Genomic DNA, 18,470 nt, shown 5'->3' on the forward strand with positions numbered 1-18,470 from the left:
AGAGAGAAGAAGAGAGAATCCTAAGTAGGCTCTGCACAGCCAGTGTGGAGCCCAAGGCAGGACTCAGACTCACAAACTGTGAGATCCTGACCTGAGCCGAAGTCAGACACTTAGCCAACTGAGCCACCTAGGGACCCCTGCCTAGTTTCCTTTTTAAATCTTTTATTTATTTCTTATATCACTAATGCTATTTATTACAGAAAAAAATCCAGGTAAGCAAAAAGAAAAAAAATTACCTACCATAAAAAAATCTGTGCAATTTATTCTTTCTAACTATCTACATGTATGCATGTATGTGTGTGTGGGTGGGTGGGTGTATCTCCATAGCTATATCTATGTGGATATATTTATATAAGTATCTAACAGGATGGCTTCTGCTTATTTTCCCCAGCATCCTTCCCATCTCCATTTCTGATAGCAAGAGTCCCCTTCCTTTGGGAAATGAGCCCTCCCTTTTTTAATCCCCACATTGCTTGGTTCATAGCATCAGCACTTTGAGTTTCCATCACACCTCATCATTCTGACACAGAGACTTCTGCCTTTTGCTTCTACTTTTAAGGACCTTTATATTACCCAGATAATCCAGGATAATTTCTCTACCTTAAAGCCAGATGATTATCAACCCTAATTCCACTTTGCCATGTAACTTTATAAACTCCCAGGTTCTGAGGATTGGAATGTAGACATCTTTGGGGCCATTATTCTGACTACCATATTAAGTTAGAGTAGCCTTAATAGAACCATTCAGAAAGCTTGGTATATACCCTTAGAGTTTGAGAGATATAGAGTCTGATACTGGACACATGAAAGAAGTCTAAGGCCTTCAGTAGATGAATGGATAAATAAACTGTGGTATACCCAGACAACAGAATATTATTCAGTACAAAAAAGAAATGAGCTATCAAGCCATGAAAAGACGTGACGGAACCTTAAATATTATTAAGTGGAAGAAGCCAATGTGAAAAGGCTACATACTATATGGTTCCAACTAGATGACATTCTGGAAAAGGCAAACTATGGACACAGTAAAAAGATCAGTAGTTTCCAGGGATAACCGGGAGGGAGGAAGGGACAGGTGGAACATGAAAGATTTTTAGGGCAGTGAAACTATTCTGTAGGATACTGTAATAGTGAGTATCTATCAATATACATTTGTCAAGACCCATAACATGTACAAGAGTGAACCCTAATGTGAACTATGGGCTTTGAGTGATAATGGTGTGTTGGTGTAGGTTCATCAACCGTAACAAACGTACTGCTCTGGTGGGCGAGGCTGATAGTGGAGGAGGCTGGGGGAAGGCTACGTGGGGACTGTATGAGAAATCTCTATACTTTCTGTTTAATTTTACTGTGAACATAAAACTGCTCTAAAAAATAATCTATGCAGGAGCGCCTGGGTGGCGCAGTCGGTTAAACGTCCGACTTCAGCCAGGTCACGATCTCGCGGTCCGGGAGTTCGAGCCCCGCGTCAGGCTCTGGGCTGATGGCTCAGAGCCTGGAGCCTGTTTCCGATTCTGTGTCTCCCTCTCTCTCTGCCCCTCCCCCATTCATGCTCTGTCTCTCTCTGTCCCAAAAATAAATAAACGTTGAAAAAAAAAATTTTTTTTTTAAATAGTCTATTTAAAGTGAATGGGGAGTGGGAGGGGGGGACCTGGCTGGCTCAGTCGGTTAAGCATCTGCCTTTAGCTCAAGTCATGATCTCACAGCTCGTGAGTTTGAGCCCCTCAATGAGCTCACTGTTGTCAGCACAGAACCCGCTTTGGATCTTCCGTCCTCCTCTCTCTTTGCCCTTTCCCCACTTACACTCTCTCTCTCAAAAATAAATAAATCTTAAATAAAGTGAATGGGGACTCAGTCAGTCTCCCTAACTAGAACCTTAAACTTCCTTTGCCTCCCGCTGCTCCCTACAGATGTCCCTGATCCCCGCAGCAGCAGCTTCCATCCAGTACCCTTAGAATGAGTGTCTTCCATCATACCTCCCCTGGGAACATCCCCACGGAAATGGATGGTATTGCTCTCATTCATTCACTCAAGCATTCATTTATTCATCCAGCGAAATTTGTCAAGTGCTCACTGTGTGCAAGCTCTATGCTAGATGTTAAGGATTCTGCCTTGAACAAAACAGTCATGGCTCCTGCCCTGCAGGAGAATGCAATTCTCTCTGGATAATTCTTGGCATTCACTCGTTCTTTTGCAAGAAAAATAAAGTGTATCTGTGATTACGCCTAAAGCAATAACAACAACAACAAAAACCTTGCAGTTTAAAGTGGTGTAAAATATGAGATTTTCCCAAACTACTTTTATTAAAAAACAGTACAGAGACATAGGTTCATGCTTTCATTTCCTGAAAATAAATCTGCTTCTCCTAATATATCTCTCAACTACATGACAACTATATACTCACACTGCTGTCACCCAGAGCCCCCTTCCCTGAGTGGGGTGGGAGAGAATGAGAGCCACATGTCTAGGACCCAGTGCAGTGGTCCTCAACCCCTGGAACACATTTGTAAAAATGACAGTGCCACACCCCCCCAAATCTGACTTATTTGGTGTGGGTTAGGATTCAGACTTGAGTGACTCCTCCATGCAGTCAGGGTTAAAAACCATCAATCCAGTGGAAAAACGTGAGTTCTGGCATGGAATCCTGCTCTTCCCTACGTCGGTTGGGTGGATGATTTAGGGGAGTGTATGTCACCTGTGTAAGTTCAAGGGACGTGAAATAACTTTATATGGAAACACTTTAATGCTGCGTAACAAGAGCTGCTCCATCTAGGTGACTGGTGAGTGAAAATGTCTGGCAGCACTTGTTCAGAGTTAATGATCTTGAACCAGAAAGGGGAAAAAAGAAGCAAGTTATCTTGTGGCCAAAAGACCCAAACTTCAAGACTCCATAGCTTAACTGCTCTAGGCCTGCAAGTATATGTGCACGGGGCCTTGAAAAGAGTAACCCACCACCCTGTCAGTTGCTCACATGAAACACAAACACAGAGAATCAAGAACACGCCCTGAACCTCTCACCAAACTCATCAACAAATGTTTATTGTGTGCCTTCTGTGTGCCAGGACTGCACTAGCTCCAATAAATACTGGAGCTTACAATAAATATAGCAGAAATAAGTACATCACATGTGTTGCGTTAAGTGACACGAAGGAAAAGTTCATGGAGCACTCAGAGCATATAGAAGACAAGACCTTGTCTGTAGGGATTAGAGAAGGCTCCCCTGGAAAGTGACACTTGAGCTGAGAATCTGAAGGAGATGTGGGAGTAAACCTTATGGCAGAGAAAAAGTCATTCCTGCAAGAGGGACTGCTGAGGGAGGCTGGCACAATGGAAGAAGGAAGGTCGGAGAGACTAAAATAAAGGGATGACACAGTCCGGTATTTGAAAACAAAGGCTCCAGAGACAGATCAGCCAGGTTCAAACCTGGGTGGCTGCTTTCAATGTATAACCCTAAGCAAGTTACTTCTCTGTGCTTCGACTGCCTCACCTGTAAAATGGGCATGACAATGATATCTGCCTCACAGGGCTCTGATAGAGATTCAATGAGTAAATACAAACACAGGTGTATAGTAAGTACTCAATAAATGTTATTATGATCACTATTCATAATAATGATACTCCTACTGCTATACGTATAGGGGTGGAAACACTCATCTACCTAGTATCGTATTGATTACATTGGACCCTTTCCTTCAGGAGTGAGATAGTAAATTGGTCCTGAGAGTGAGAATGAATATGTTTGTCCCACAACAATATTGCCAAAAAGCCCCCTAGAGGAAGGAACTCTCAATAATCAGTAAACTGAACGACCCTTCTGTGCGTAAGAGTCAGCCTCTTTGCCCAGCTGATTACTCTGTGGGCTTATGTTCAAAGTGTCATGTCTGTTGGCTACGTATGGGCTCAATAGCATGGATTTCTCCTCTCCAGTGCTGTCACCGCTGTACTCAATCTTCCAGCACAGCAGCTAACTCTGAACCTTCAAAATGGTATCTTTCCCTGGCTGGATCAGAGTGCCACCTAACAGCAGGTGGGTTGCCATCATGGGGTGGGGGGGGGGGGGGGCAGTGCTTTGTCGTCATTGCCAAAGAAACTCGTTTTGAATTTAGGTTTGTTCTCACTGGTTGCCATCCTTCTACCCGCAACACAATCCATAGTCATTTATTGCACATCATGGCGTCCCACACAACATAGTCCTTCCAAGGAACTCACTTTAGAGTGAAAGAAGAAAGGCGATGGGTTTGTGCCCATGAACCTCATTGGATTTGTCATGTAGTCCATCACCCAGAAATAAGTGGCCTTGTAGAACAGTGGACTTGAGTGCTGAAGAGTCAGTTCTAGTACCTCCTGGGAGACAAAGCCTTAAAACACTGGGAGCTGTTCTGTAGCATGTAGCACCTGCTTTAAAATATGGCTGTTTCTTCCCCTAAAATACATGGGCCTGGAGGATTTATACCAAGGAGTGTAAGTAGGTAGTATCTCTCACATTGACATATATATAATGACCCATCCTCAAGGGTCTTATTACATTTCTGAAACTCTGGATCTGCCGACTTAGGGTACCCAGCGGGGAAGGAGGGGGAGGGAATATTTCCACCAAAGAACACAACAATGATTCTCCTGAATTAGGAGATGAGACTGCTACCAGGCTATTTCAAACATCACATGCCACTGGAAAAACAGGTTTTTAAAAAATGATCATAGGTTTGGCAAAGTCTCAGACTAGGTTTTCCAAAAGCAGACACCGAGATGGAGTTTGGTGTACAAGACTTTTTTATAAAAGACCAACATCTATGGAAGGGGAGTAGGAGGAGATAGGGTTGGGCATAAGCTGAATTGCTGAATTGTAGTACAGGCCAACAAACCTCAATAGGCCCCATGAGGAGCTACAGCATAAATGGCCCACCAGACTTTCCTATGTTAGGTTAAAATGTCCATACCTGATTGACCCTGCCATAATCATTCATTTGGTATAGGCCACTCAGGGAAGGACATGCATTTGGGTGAGGGTATCTCTGTAACTGAGGCTCCCTGAAGGAGTTGAAAGCTGGAGACTATCTGCTGACAGCCCCCCCCCCCCACCGACTCCACAACAGTTCAGGCAACAGATTCTTCTTTGAAGGGGGATCTGGGAAGTGTATCTCCGTATCTACCACATAGGATGGTTGATCCTGACGTTCAAGAGAAGAAGGTTCACTGACACACAAATGGGATGTGTAGGTATCCTCTAAGATGGCTTCCAAGGATCTCTGCCTTCTGGTATTCATGCCCTTGTGCTTGGAAGCATGACCCTCCCCCATCACCTGAGTCTTCAGATGAGACCACAGTTGCAGCCAACAGCCTGAATGCAACCTCATCAGAGACGTTGCATCAGAAGTTCCCGGCTAAGCCACACCTGGATTCCTGGCCCACAAAAAACAAACATGTCTGCTGTTAAAGCCACTGAGTCTGGGGGTAACTTGTTAGGCAGAAATAGATAACTAACACAGGAGGCAGGGAGAATTATGACTGGAATGAAAGAAATAGATACCCTGGACTATCTTCTATTTCAACCTGTAAAGTTTGGAATTCTTCTGGAACTCTTAACAAATGGGACAACCTACAGAATGAGACAGCTTAGAAACTAAGGGCTGACTCATCCCATCAAGTAAAGAAACTAGGCACTTGATGTGCTGAAGAGAGAATAAATCGTTATGGAAGGCAGTCATATGGCCTCATGAATTTAGCAGAAACAAGGGTTAAAGCCACCATACTTGTATTTCCTTCTTGCTGTGTCATGTATCTTTTTTTTTTTTAATTTAGTTACATTCTTCTTTCTTTTTCCTCTCACTTTCCCTTGGATACAACTGTTCAGAATACCCAGATAAGATCATGACAAAACTAAAGAGGATGATCCATCACTCCGTGGTCCTGGACTTCAAGCTGCTTGAAATGATTCAAAAGGACAGTGGGTTGTCTACTCTTGGAAAGAAGACGTGTCTGGATAACACATAGCTGCACTAGGGCAGGTGATGGCAGCTTAAGGAAGTGTCAGTATGAGGAAAAGGGTGTACATGGGTGTTGGGCTATAGAGATACTTGTCTCTTTGTCCAGGATATCAGTGCCCTTCTAAATAAAGAGAAATCTCAAAATCAGTGGTAGACAGGACCACAATGCTGAGTCAAAAGACAAAAAGGGTTGGATATTTCTTCTTCCCAACACCCTGGCAGCTGAATCTCAGGCACATTACCCAGGCTCAGGCAATCAGATGCCACCATCTGCATGACTGAGACAATAATGCACTGCCTCAGTGCATTTTTGAAGAATCTGAGATTCTTCAAGGGACATCTTGGGAATCTTCTCGTATGTCCTCCTTTCTTTGGTCCTGTCTCATTTTCTAAGCCTTCACATTAAGTCTGAGAACAAGTGGTTACCTTTCCAATAAATTCCTTTGATGCTTAAATTATGCAGACATGGACTTGTTTTCATCAAGAACCCTAGTTTATATACCCATGAAGGTATCTCCTTTCCTATTAAGATAAGATTGATCCAGTTTTCCCACAGTGTGTTAAATGGAACACTAGTCCAGGAGCATGCTCAAAATGGGTTCAAAGCTTAAATCGGTTTGGCAAACTGTCTATGTTGTATGGGACTTACATGAAGGAAACTAAAAAATGTTGACTGACAGATATAAAGGAAGATCCCTGGTAACTGTGATCATATTAAGGGTTCTGAGAATTCTTGTGTTAAGAAAATCTATTTAACACTGTTTATAACAGGGTTTCCATTACCATTTTTCTTTGACACTTAATGGATGACACTTCTCACTCTGAGAAACACTGCCCTGAAGCCAAAAAAAGGAAGATTCAGAGAGAGACTGCAGTTCCCTCAGATTTCCAAGTTCCAGTTTGCTCTATGAGGTCTTGCCACTTCCCCAGTTGAATCACACAAAAAATCGTCACCCCCTTCCAAAGAGGACATGCTACCCACAAAATATCAGTACCACTCTGTTGAGTAATAGGTACCTTCCCCATTATTTCACATATATCCTTTGACATTAATTGTTTTCTTCTCAGGTCTGCTAAAGACCTCTCTATTCTGTTTTATTAATCTTCGAATTCTTTTAATATTACCAAACTAATTGCTTTACCACACATCTTAAAATATGGCAGATCCCCCCTTTTTAACCATTTTTTAAATTAAAATTTTCTTAGCCATTCTTATTCTTCCAAATTACCTTTTGGCAAGTTACAAAAAACAAAGTCCTACTGCAATTTAATGTAAAGGTTAATTTTAGTAAATTTAGTAATTTTAGTAAAGCTGTAAAATAAGTTAGGAAGATTTGACATCCTTAAAATAGTCTTTACATCTAGATCCACGTGATGTCTATTTCCTTTATATCTGTCAGTCAACATTTTTTAGTTTCCTTCATGTAAGTCCCAACCTTTATTTTTTTAAGGGAAGAAGACAAGGTTATTATTATTTGTAGATGATATGATTTTTTACCCATGAAATCTGAAAGAACCATCCGGAAGAGTTATTTAAATTGGTAAGATAGTTTAATAATCATATGGACAAAACAATCCACATGAATAACTTTCCTGTGTGACACAAAACAACCCATTAAAAATATGAATATACAGAGAAATTACGAGAATTCTAGATATATTTAGGAGCAGAATTAACAGGATCTGGTGATGGGTTTGGTGTAGTTTGTGGGCCCCCTTTTGCCCCCTATCACTCTCCAGAAAGAACTATGTTGGGTTATACAATCCCATTTCAATTTTAAGAGTCCAAATTTTAGGGCTAGGTACTTTTCAAAATGTTTAGCATTCTGAGCTTGGAGTTTAGGCCCTGCTGGTGAGGTCTTTGCTACTTTTTACTCATTTTGTTGTTTTCGTTCCAATCAGGTGGAGGGGTTTGGTTAGTCAGCTCCCACTGCACCATTTTCCTCAGAAATCTGCCTGTAAGCTTCTCTGTGACTATTTCCCCCCTGCTCTTTCCCGGTTGTTTGGTGAGGCAGGAGGAAAGATCTACTGGAGTTGTCCCGGGGAAACTGAAATGAAGAATGCAGATCTAGCATCATAGCGGAGGAGAATGGAAGAGGAAGCTTGCCAAAGACAAGGAAACAGACAGGCAGCCCTGAGACCACATATTCACGGTGGCCCTGTAATTCAGAGCAGCCCTGTACATTTCAAAGGCTCTCAGACCCTTTGAAAAAGGAATCTAGCATGCATGGAGGTTGGCAAGGGAAACGCCAAAGCTCTTTTTCTGGACTAACTTAAAACCTTGCAAGTTCTACCCTCAGGAAAGAATATATCAATGTAAATATTGTTATCAGGGCATTGAACTATTGAGTGACTACCAATCAGAATTATGCCTTTTAAGAATTAAAGGTTACACTTCACAGTACATAACAATCTCTGAAGTCCAGACATCCTAAAAGATTCCTTTGTTATACGAAAACAGAACAGGATTATCCCCTTTCAACAAGTCTTCCCACTGGCAGGAGAGTAAAACTGGTGCTCTTTGTGGATTTTCTCAATACACCTCTTTATCAGGACATACTTTAAATAGTCTGTTTCCCTGTATTTGCGGGGGGAGGGGGCACATGGATATTTTTCTCCTGAAGTTTCTAAGATCTTTTTCATGAACACCATGCTCAAGGTTAAACCTACTCTCAAGATTAAGTCCGTTAGTCCAGGAGAAGAGAAAAGTCCTGAGAAACTTCAGTATCGAAAAAAAAAAAAAAAAAAAAAAAGGTAGAAGACAATTTTAAACAAATGTAATATGCAGCAGTATGCTCAAAGATGTTTAAAACTGGCTCTCCAGTTCTAGAGGGGAAACCCTGATTTGTAATATTTGCCATTGTCATTGTGTAAATATTTCCACTGTGGCCATCAAGTAACCAACACAATGTCACTGAAAGCAGAGTTGAGAAGAGATGCACATGATAGGCTCTTGAGCGCCTGTAAGGGCCAATTCCAGCACACCACTAAGGGACAAGTAATGTTTTCCTCCTGCGGCCCAATCTATCCAATTATGTGGTTTTTCTCCAGCCTTGCACTCCAGGAAGGAGAGGAGGAAATTCAGCTGTAGGTCTGGGACAAGAGGACAGGAGTACTATTAAATGCTATCAGGGAGACCCAGAGAGGGGAAAGATATAAAGACCCAGAGAAGGAGTGAGCCCCCGTTCCTTTTGGGGATCCTCCATTCTGAGTATTTACTTGTCCATTTCCACCAACAATGTGCTACTGCCTGCGTTAAGTTCTCTCTGTAAATTCCAGAATGAACTGTTCCTCTTCCCTGGCCACAAGAGGCCTGATTGTCCCCCAGGACCACAACTCCCAGATGTGGGCATGGCTCCCTTGCCTGGGTATGGCCTATAGTTACCTTCTGGGGAGTGGGTGACTTGACAAGGGAATCCCCTGGCTGCTGGGTACTTTCCCTGGAGCAAGAACCACGAGGACCACAAAGGCCTGGTGTTTCATCACCAGAAAAATGGGTGGAGGGGGAAGGCTACATGTCTACAAAGAACAAAAACCCTTTCCATGGGTGTAGCAGCTCCAGGCACCTGGACATCCTAGAGACATTTTCCAGGTATATGGGAAGAAATTAGATGCATAATGGGATTGGCAGTCTCTTGTTTCAAAGGATTCTCATTACCCTGAAAATTAAAAATCTATCATCTTCAACAAAACCCTTCAGGATCTGGCACCTGTCTCTCTCCACATTCCCATCTCTCACCACTCCTTTTCATGGGATTTATTCACATTTGGAAATATTCCAAACCTGTTTCTTCCTCAGGTCCTTTGAACTTGGAAATGCATTTATTTGTGTGTGTGTACATATACATTTTTTTTTTTTGCTGAACCATTTGAAAGTAAATTGTAGCACTGAAGCATTATTTGATATTTCCACATTTACCCTGAAAACAAGGACATTCTCCTCCACAATCATAATACCATTACCACATCCAAGGAATATAATGTGGCTGCAATATCTAAACTATATATAAACATCTAAAAAAAACAAAGTCCCTTAGAGCTGGTGGGGGAAGTTCCTGACTCTAGGATCCAATTAAAGTTTGCACACTGCATTTTATTGTCATGGTCCTGTAGTTTCCTGTAACCTGGAACAGCCTCACCACCTCACCATCACTCACATACACATACATTTTTTTTAAGTTTATTTATTTTGAAAGAGAGGGGGCGGGACCAGTAGGGGAGGGGCAGAGAGAGAGAGACAGAGGATCCGAAGCAGGCTCTGTGCTGACAGCAGACAGCCTGATATGAGGCTCGAACTCATGAACCATGAGATCATGACCTCAGTCAAAATCAAGAGTCAGGGGCGCCTGGGTGGCTCAGTCGGTTAAGCAGCCGACTTCGGCTCAGGTCACGATCTCACGGTCTATGAGTTCGAGCCCCGCGTGGGGCTCTGGGCTGACTGCTCAGAGCCTGGAGCCTGTTTCAGATTCTGTGTCTCCCTCTCTCTCTGACCCTCCCCCGTTCATGCTCTGTCTCACTCTGTCTCAAAAATAAATAAACGTTAAAAAAAATTTTTTTAAAAATCGAGAGTCAGATACTTAACCAACTGAGCCACGCAGCTATCCCACACACCTCTTTTTATCATTCATGACATTGATATTTTGGAGAGTCCAGGCCAGTTGCTTGTAGATTGTCCTCAATTCTAGATTTGTCTGATTGTTTCTTCATGATTAGACTCACATTATGATTTTCTTTTTAAAACAAACTGTTAGTGCAGCTTGACCCCCCCTTGTAGGTGGGGTAGTGGGTGGTGACTGAGCTGGGGAGCCAGCAGGTGTGCACCAACCGTGGCCAAGCCTGGCCTCCAGGTGTTCCCTGGTCTCCATAGCCCTGCTGCTGCTCAGATCCTGAGGCTTCCCAAGTTGGAACCATAGTGAGGAAATTTCCAGCCAAGGGCTATGTAGCCAAGTGTTTGTTGCTTTTCTGAAAGCAGTATCTGAACCCCTGTGGCAAACATGTCTTGATGGAGGACATAGAAACCAAGAAGCAGAGTGCCTGGCTGGCTCAGTTGGTGGAACGTGCAACTCTTGATGTCCAGGTCATGGGTTCAAGTCCCACATTGGGCACAGAGCTTACTTGAAAGAAAGAAAAAAAGAAAGAAAGGAACCAGGAAGCAACTTTGTCCATAAGCCTGTGTCATAGGGACCCCTGACCAAGACGACAATGACCAACTAGGTAGAAAGACTGTTTCCTGACACTGTGGCACTCGGTGCATATCCCAGAGGTCTCTGTTGTGAGACCACAGAAACAGACACATCACACACCTGTGATACCAATCATATCCACTTAGTTTAAGGAGGAATGATGCCTTACTATGTGAACTCTGAGAACAGAGGCTGGGTCCAAACCTCCTGTGATGCCCTGGGACTCCTCTAGTGGTGTCTTTAAAGCCATCCAAGAATTTGACTTGCCTAGTGGAGAACTAAAGTGGTCAAATGAAGAGTTCTACTTCTGGCCAAGGTGGAATAATAGGAGAAGAAGAGACAGCATTCAGGAAACAATGATCTTTAAGACACTGGTTATCAGGCAATGCAAGACATGATCCCTGAGATGAAGGAAACAAGTGAGGGGAGCCCTACAGTTGTCCCAGCTTGTATCTTCAGAGCTTCCACAGCATATGAAGAACAGGCAGAGCCCAGCACACTCCCTGAGTTGAGGGGAAAGAGCTGAGAGTCCAAGAAGATGGAGGACACAGGACAGAGCCCCCAAGAGGAGAGCTGCACAGATACCTCCTCAACTCCAGAGACCTGCAGACAGTCCCCTTGAGTATCCAGTAGAGTACTGACTGTGCATCTGGCCATTAAACACAGATCGTGTCACTGTAGAGCTCACTCCTCATTAATCAACAGGAAGAGCATAACATTAGCAACTTAGGCAACAACAGATGTTGGCGAGGATGCGGAGAAAGAGGATCTCTTGCACTGCTGGTGGGAATGCAAGCTGTTGCAGCCACTCTGGAAAACAGTACGGAGGTTCCTCAAAAAATTAAAAATAGAACTACCCTAGGACCAGCAGTTACACTACTAGGTATTTATCCAAGGGATACAGGTGTGCTGTTTTGAAGGGGCACGTGCACCCCCATGTTTATAGCAGCACTATCAACAATAGGCAAAGTGTGGAAAGAGCCCAAATGTCCATTGATGGATGAATGGATAAAGAAGATGTGGTATATATATACAATGGAGTATTATTCAGCAATCAAAAAGAATGAAATCTTGCCATGTGCGACTACGTGGATGGAACTGGAGGGTATTATGCTAAGCAAAATTAGAGAAAGACAAATATGTGACTTCACTCATATGAGGACTTTAAAATACAAAACAGATGGACCTAAGGGAAAGAAAGCAAAAATAATATAAAAACAGGGAAGGGGACAAAACGTAAGACACTCTAAATATGGAAAACAGAGGGTTACTGGAGGGGTTGTGGGAGGGGGCATGGGCTAAATGGGTAAGGGCCATTAAGGAATCTACTCCTGAAATCATTGTTGCACTATATGCTAACAAACTTGGATGTAAATTTTAAAGAAACATTAATTAATTAATTAATTAAAAACATAAAGGAAAAAAAAAAACAAAACAGAAGAGCAGAGGATCCCATTCCTGAATGCCCTGCCTCTGCAGGCTCCTTTCCTGTTATCACAATTACACCCATGCTTTCTCCTTCAGTGGCCCATAGATGGCGCCATTACCTTTGACTAGCTTTACAGAATTACTCTAGGCTAAGGCTTCATGTTTTTACTATGTGTGTCAATCTGGTCTTCCTTGAAATTTTGCAGGACTGCATGATAGTTATATTGGAATCCTGGCCTTCCAGGGAACAGGACTGCATGATAGTTATATTAGGATCCTGGCCTTCCAGGGATTCCAGACTCCCTTAATAAATGTAGCAAGCAATACTAGTAATCCCATTCCTATTCCTCACTCCCTGGGCCAGGACCCACGAGGCTTCGGTAAATGTACAAAGTGGCCAGATTCTTTGAACAGAGAGAGACAGGTGATGGCTTTATGGAAGACAGACAACTGCAGGCCTTGTCCCCAAGAAGCAAGACACGGACAAAAGTCTTGGTCTTCAGAAACCAGCCAAACTGGAGGCGGTCTCTGTCCTACCAGCTGTGGCTGTTAAATACACCAAGCACTGACAGAATCAGTTCCAAAGGTCTAGAACATTTAGAAATGCCAGGTTCCCATTGTGAGGAGATCCTCAGCAAACAGGAGACAGGCAGCAGAAGGACCCCGTATCCCTGCTCCACCAAAGCTGTTCTTGCCAAGGGCAAGAAGACCTCCACACAAAAGAAAGACACCTGGACAGTAAATGCCTCCCGATGTGATGCAAGCACCACTCATGAGGTTCAGCTGCCCCAAACAGAAAAAAAGAAAAATCAAACCTGAATCTGATAATCCTCCCAATCTAATTGCCAGGGAATAGAGCAACATGGTAAAAGACACCAGAGGGGCCAGCAAAATTCAGAGTGAAAGACTCTCAAGGATACATGGACCAGCTTTTACATGCACACACACGCGCATGCGTGCACACACACACACACACACACACACACACACCAAGTTGAACAGTCACAGATTTTAAAAGCTCAAAAAAATGTGTCACACAGACGCAATGTATAATTGGATGCTGACGGAAACAAGCTACCTGTAAAAAGACACATGAGATAATGTAGAAAATATGAACAATGACTAGATATTGGTAATGTAAGAAATAGTACTAATTTGTAGGTATAATTACTGTGGTCTTTCTAAAGAGCTCTTCTTAGACACACTTAAGTATTTACAATAAAAATGGTATAATAGGGGTGTCTGGGTGGCTCAGTCAGTTGAGCATCTGACTTCAGCTCAGGTCATGATCTCACGGTTCGTGGGGCTTGCCCCTTGTCAGGCTTTGCACTGACAGGGCAGAGCCTGCTTCGGATTCTCTGTCTCCCTCTCACTCTGCCCCTCTCCGGCTCATGTTCTCTCTCTCTCTCTCTCTCCCAGAAATAAACATTAAAAATGATAGAATATCTGGGATTTGCTTTAAGGCAATCTGAGGGAGGGACGCCTGGGTGGCTCAGGCGGTTAGGTGTCCGACTTCGGCTCAGGTCATGATTTCACAGTTTGTGAGTTCGAGCCCCGTGTCGGGCTCTGTGCTGGCAGCCTGGAGCCTGCTTCAGATTCTGTGTCTCCCTCTCTCTCTGTTCCTCCCCTGCTCTCACTCTCTCAAAAATAAATAAAGATTAAAAAAAAAAACTTTTAAGACAATTTGAGGGAGAACAATAGGGAGTTAGATCAAGTGAGATTGGTCAGCTCTTGAAACTGTGTAATCGGTATATGGCAATCATTATATTAGTCTCTCTACTTTTGTATTTGCTTTAAAATGCATAAGGCTAAAAAAGGAGAGAGTGCCTAGCAAAGTGTATCAGGTAGCCAGAGTCAACCAATCAGAGTTGAGATTATGGATCAGCCTTCTCTGCTCAACTCTGGGCTGGGTAATCCTGGGAAAGAGGCTGTGAACCAGGAAAGAACCCAGAGGTCTTAAAGGTGAATCTGTTCTGATAGGGTCAGAAGCCTGATCCTTAGAACCTGGCCATTTTGACAGAATCAATCTTTCTTCTTCTTTCCTTCCTTCCTTCCTTCCTTCCTTCCTTCCTTCCTTCCTTCCTTTCTTTCTCTGCCCTTCCTTGCTTCCTTCCTTCCTTCCTTCCTTCCTTCCTTCCTTCCGTGTGTGTGTCTTTTTGTTGCTGTTATTGTTCTCCCTCAATCGCTGGTAAAATTCTTTTATGAAAATTGCAACTTCCTTCAGATGTAATTAGAGGGACTAAGGGAAGTCGGGCCTGCTTACCAAATGTTGAGACCCCCACTCTCACGCCCAGCCCTCTTCTCTCACTGGCCCCCAACCTGCTGGCAACCTGGCCTTTCCCTCCAAGCAGTGGACTGGGAGAAACTTCTCTGGGGTATCCAACCAGCCCAGGAGAAGAATCTTCAAGGCAATGAAATTGACAGTTTTTCTGAAGGTTTTAAGAGGAATTTTAAAGGATTGGCAGTTTGAGGTTGGATTATTTCAAAGTGCATAGAAAACTAAACAAATAAGAAAGAGAAAACAATTATTAAAAAAAAAACAGTAGTGCAGGAAAGTATACTGTGAATAATAACATTTATGTATTCATACTAATATAAATACCGAATTGATGTGCCAAATGCTACTTATTGGTTTGCAGTCCCCATTTCCATTCCTGCTTTGTTCTCCCCTATATCACAGTGGGTGGATGGCTAGAAACCATATTTCAGACTTGCATAAAGCTTCAGATCTGATTGTAATTTCAGATTTGGTTGTTTTAGCTTGACCTAGCAACAACCTAGAAGTGCGATGCAGTCCCCCACCAGGGATGATGAATTTGTACATTTATTCCTGTAATTCCATCAGTTTTTGCTTTCTTGATAGAAGCTATGTTAAGCGCATGTTTAGAATTCTTATATCTTCTTGGTGAATTTGTCATTACCTAGTGTCCCTCACCATCCATAATGATGCTTTTTGCCTTAAAGTCCCATTGGTAGGATATTATTATGGCCACACCAGCTATTTATTTGTTTGCCTGATATATCTTTTTCCATCTCTCTCAGCTTTTTTGTGTCTTTATGCATTAGGTGTGTCTGTTTTAATAAACATAGAGCTAGGTTTGTTTATCTTCCTTTTTGGGTTCTTTCTCCAAAAGTGTTTTCAGTGCAGCTCATTCTACAGCACACACTGAGAAAAATGTTCACTGTGCCCCCCTCCTCTTTGAATGGCAATCTGCCTGGATACAAAATTCCAATTTCAAAAGTCTTTCCCTTTAATATTTAAAAACAAATTTTTATAACATTTATGTATTTTTGAGAGACAGAGAGAGACAGAGCGTGAGTGGGGGAAAGACACAGAGAGAGGGAGACACAGAATCTGAAGCAGGCTCCAGGCTCTGAGCCGTCAGCACAGAGCCCGACACGGGGCTCAAACTCACAAACTGTGAGAGCATGACCTGAGCCGAAGTCAGACACTTAACCAACCGAGCCAGCCAGGCGCCCCTCTCTTTAATATTTTAGAAGTGCTTCGTGATTGTTGTTTACATCCACCGCTACTATTGAAAACTCTGAGGTCAACCTGACCTAAGTGGAAGTGACCTGCTCCTACTCTCTGGTAGCTTTTAGAATTTTCTCTTTGTCTTTGATATTCTTAAGTTTCATTATAACATATGTAGGAGTGAACTTTTTCCTCATCTCTCCTGTTTGGTACCATGTAAACCCTTTCCATTCAAGGTTGTTCATCTTTTTAACATTTCAACAAATTTCTATTATTTCTCCAAAGGTGTCCTCTTCTGCATAGTTAATTTTCTCTCTTTCTAGGACTCCTGTTATCTGGATCCTGGCACTTATACTTCTACTGTCATACCTCTTGTAATCTAAGTTTCCTTATTATTTGTTCTTCACTGCTTCCTTCCGTGAGACTTGTCTAATTTGATCTTCCAACTCACTGTTGATTAATTGTGCCTCCTCCATTATAATTTACCCCATCTATTGTGTTCTTTATTTTGACTATTGCTCACATTTAATATTTCTCCCTGCTTTTTTATAATTCCTTGTTTTATATTATATTATTCATAACTTCCCCATCTCCTTACATATATGTATTGTGCTTATTTTAAATTATTGGCCCATCTATTCTAATATCTCAAAAGATACATATTGTCTCATTTGTTATTTGTTATTGTCTCATATTGTTATCTTTTGAGATACTTGTTCTCCTCAGGTGTCTAGTTATTTTGGCTTATGAAATCATATTCCCCACGAAATTCCAACCACTCTGTCTGGTAGTGAGTTTAGGGAAAGAACTGAAGTTCAAACCCTAGTCCTTGTCAGCCCTATGAGCACAAAAAAGAAGGGAGAAGATGAGCCTAAGATGAGCCTAAGATGAGCACTAGAGCCATGAGTAATCACACCTGTGTGCTATCACCCCACTAGGCAACTTCTGAAGTCAAGACTTCAATTTCAGACCCCATAGAGAAGCAGCACTGGGTGGTGGTGGTTCTCCTAGGTTATGACCCACCAGCCCTGGGAGTGTAGAGGAGAAAAAGTAGAGAATAAATGCACGAGGCCAGTCAGTTCCCACTGATTTTCCCAACTACCCCAGCAAGGCCTGTTTTCTACTCTAATAGTACCCCATGGATACCTATCCAAGCTTAATGGGCCATTTTCACATATTAAGGAAGGACATGATGGTTTTCCCAAAGCAATGGAGTAGGCACAGGGCAAACAAAAATTAAAACACTATTCTGTCCCAAATTAAACTGAAACCTCCACCTCTTTGTGGCTTTTTAATGCCAGGGTTTGGGGGAATCGTTCCAGGTACACCTCAAAAATCACAGGCTCCTATTCTCTGCTTCAGTGGAATTGCTTCCAGCGTTCAGCCAGTGAGCTCAAAGAATCTCTTCACATACTGATAAGGAACCATTGTCAAAATATAAGTGAACAAGCAGGGTAGAGACCAGTGCAATATACTGCCGTTTGTGTAGAGAAGGTGGCTTTTGTGGGTGTGTGTGCTTTTACTAGTATACGTACAGAATATCCCTGGAAGGTTACACAAGAAACTAAAACTACTGAATGCCTCTGTGGAGGGTATCTGAGTGATGAGGGACGGCAGCTGATGAGGGAATTTAAGCTGTTAACACTTTTTTGTGTTATTTTATTTTAAAACATATTTTTAAGTTAACAAATATCTCAAATACGCACACGAATTACCTTCAGGTTCCAGGGTTCTCTCCCAGCCTGTGACTCTAATGTCTAGGTGGGTACAACACTGCCCATGTCAGCCTATTGGAATCCTCCCCATTTTCACAAGCCATCAAAAAACGCCACTTCCGGGGCGCCTGGGTGGCTCTGTCGGTTAAGCATCCGATTTCCGCTCAGGTCACGATCTCACAGTCCGTGAGTTCGAGCCCCGTGTCAGGCTCTGTGCTGACAGCTCAGAGCCTGGAGCCTGATTCGGATTCTGTGTCTCCCTCTCCCTCTGATCCTCCCCCTGTTCATGCTCTGTCTCTCTCTGTCTCAAAAATAAATAAACGTTAAAAAAAATTAAAAACAAAACAAAACAAGACGCCACTTCCTTCATTAAGCCCTCTCTGAACACCACAGCAAGAAGATATTCTCTCCTCTGAACTCTCAGCCCATGTTGGGGACAACCATCTTTATGTCCTGATTACTTTCTATGACACAATTTCATTATCTGTGTACCTATCATATCTCCCCTGCTCATTCATTTGGCCTTGAGGAATGCTACTTTGTTGAAATGGGTCCAGTATCCAAACACCAGATTCCCAGTGGCATCCTCCAGGCTCATTTTTAGACAATTCTAATTCACACACAAGCCACACACTTGCCCTTATGAATGTCCCCTAGTAGCCATTGTCCTGAACAGGGGTCCACC

The 18,470-nt window shown here is 42.7% G+C and overlaps 1 protein-coding gene across 3 annotated transcripts in view; it reads right to left on the reverse strand.

Moving 5' to 3' along the window:
• Positions 1-18,470, reverse strand: part of CD207 (CD207 molecule) — a 53,210-nt gene that overhangs the window by 12,822 nt on the left and 21,918 nt on the right. The gene's annotated exons all lie outside the window — the stretch shown is intronic.

This window comes from Prionailurus bengalensis, chromosome A3 (genome assembly GCF_016509475.1).
Source record: "Prionailurus bengalensis isolate Pbe53 chromosome A3, Fcat_Pben_1.1_paternal_pri, whole genome shotgun sequence".
Taxonomy (NCBI): Eukaryota; Metazoa; Chordata; class Mammalia; order Carnivora; family Felidae; genus Prionailurus; species Prionailurus bengalensis.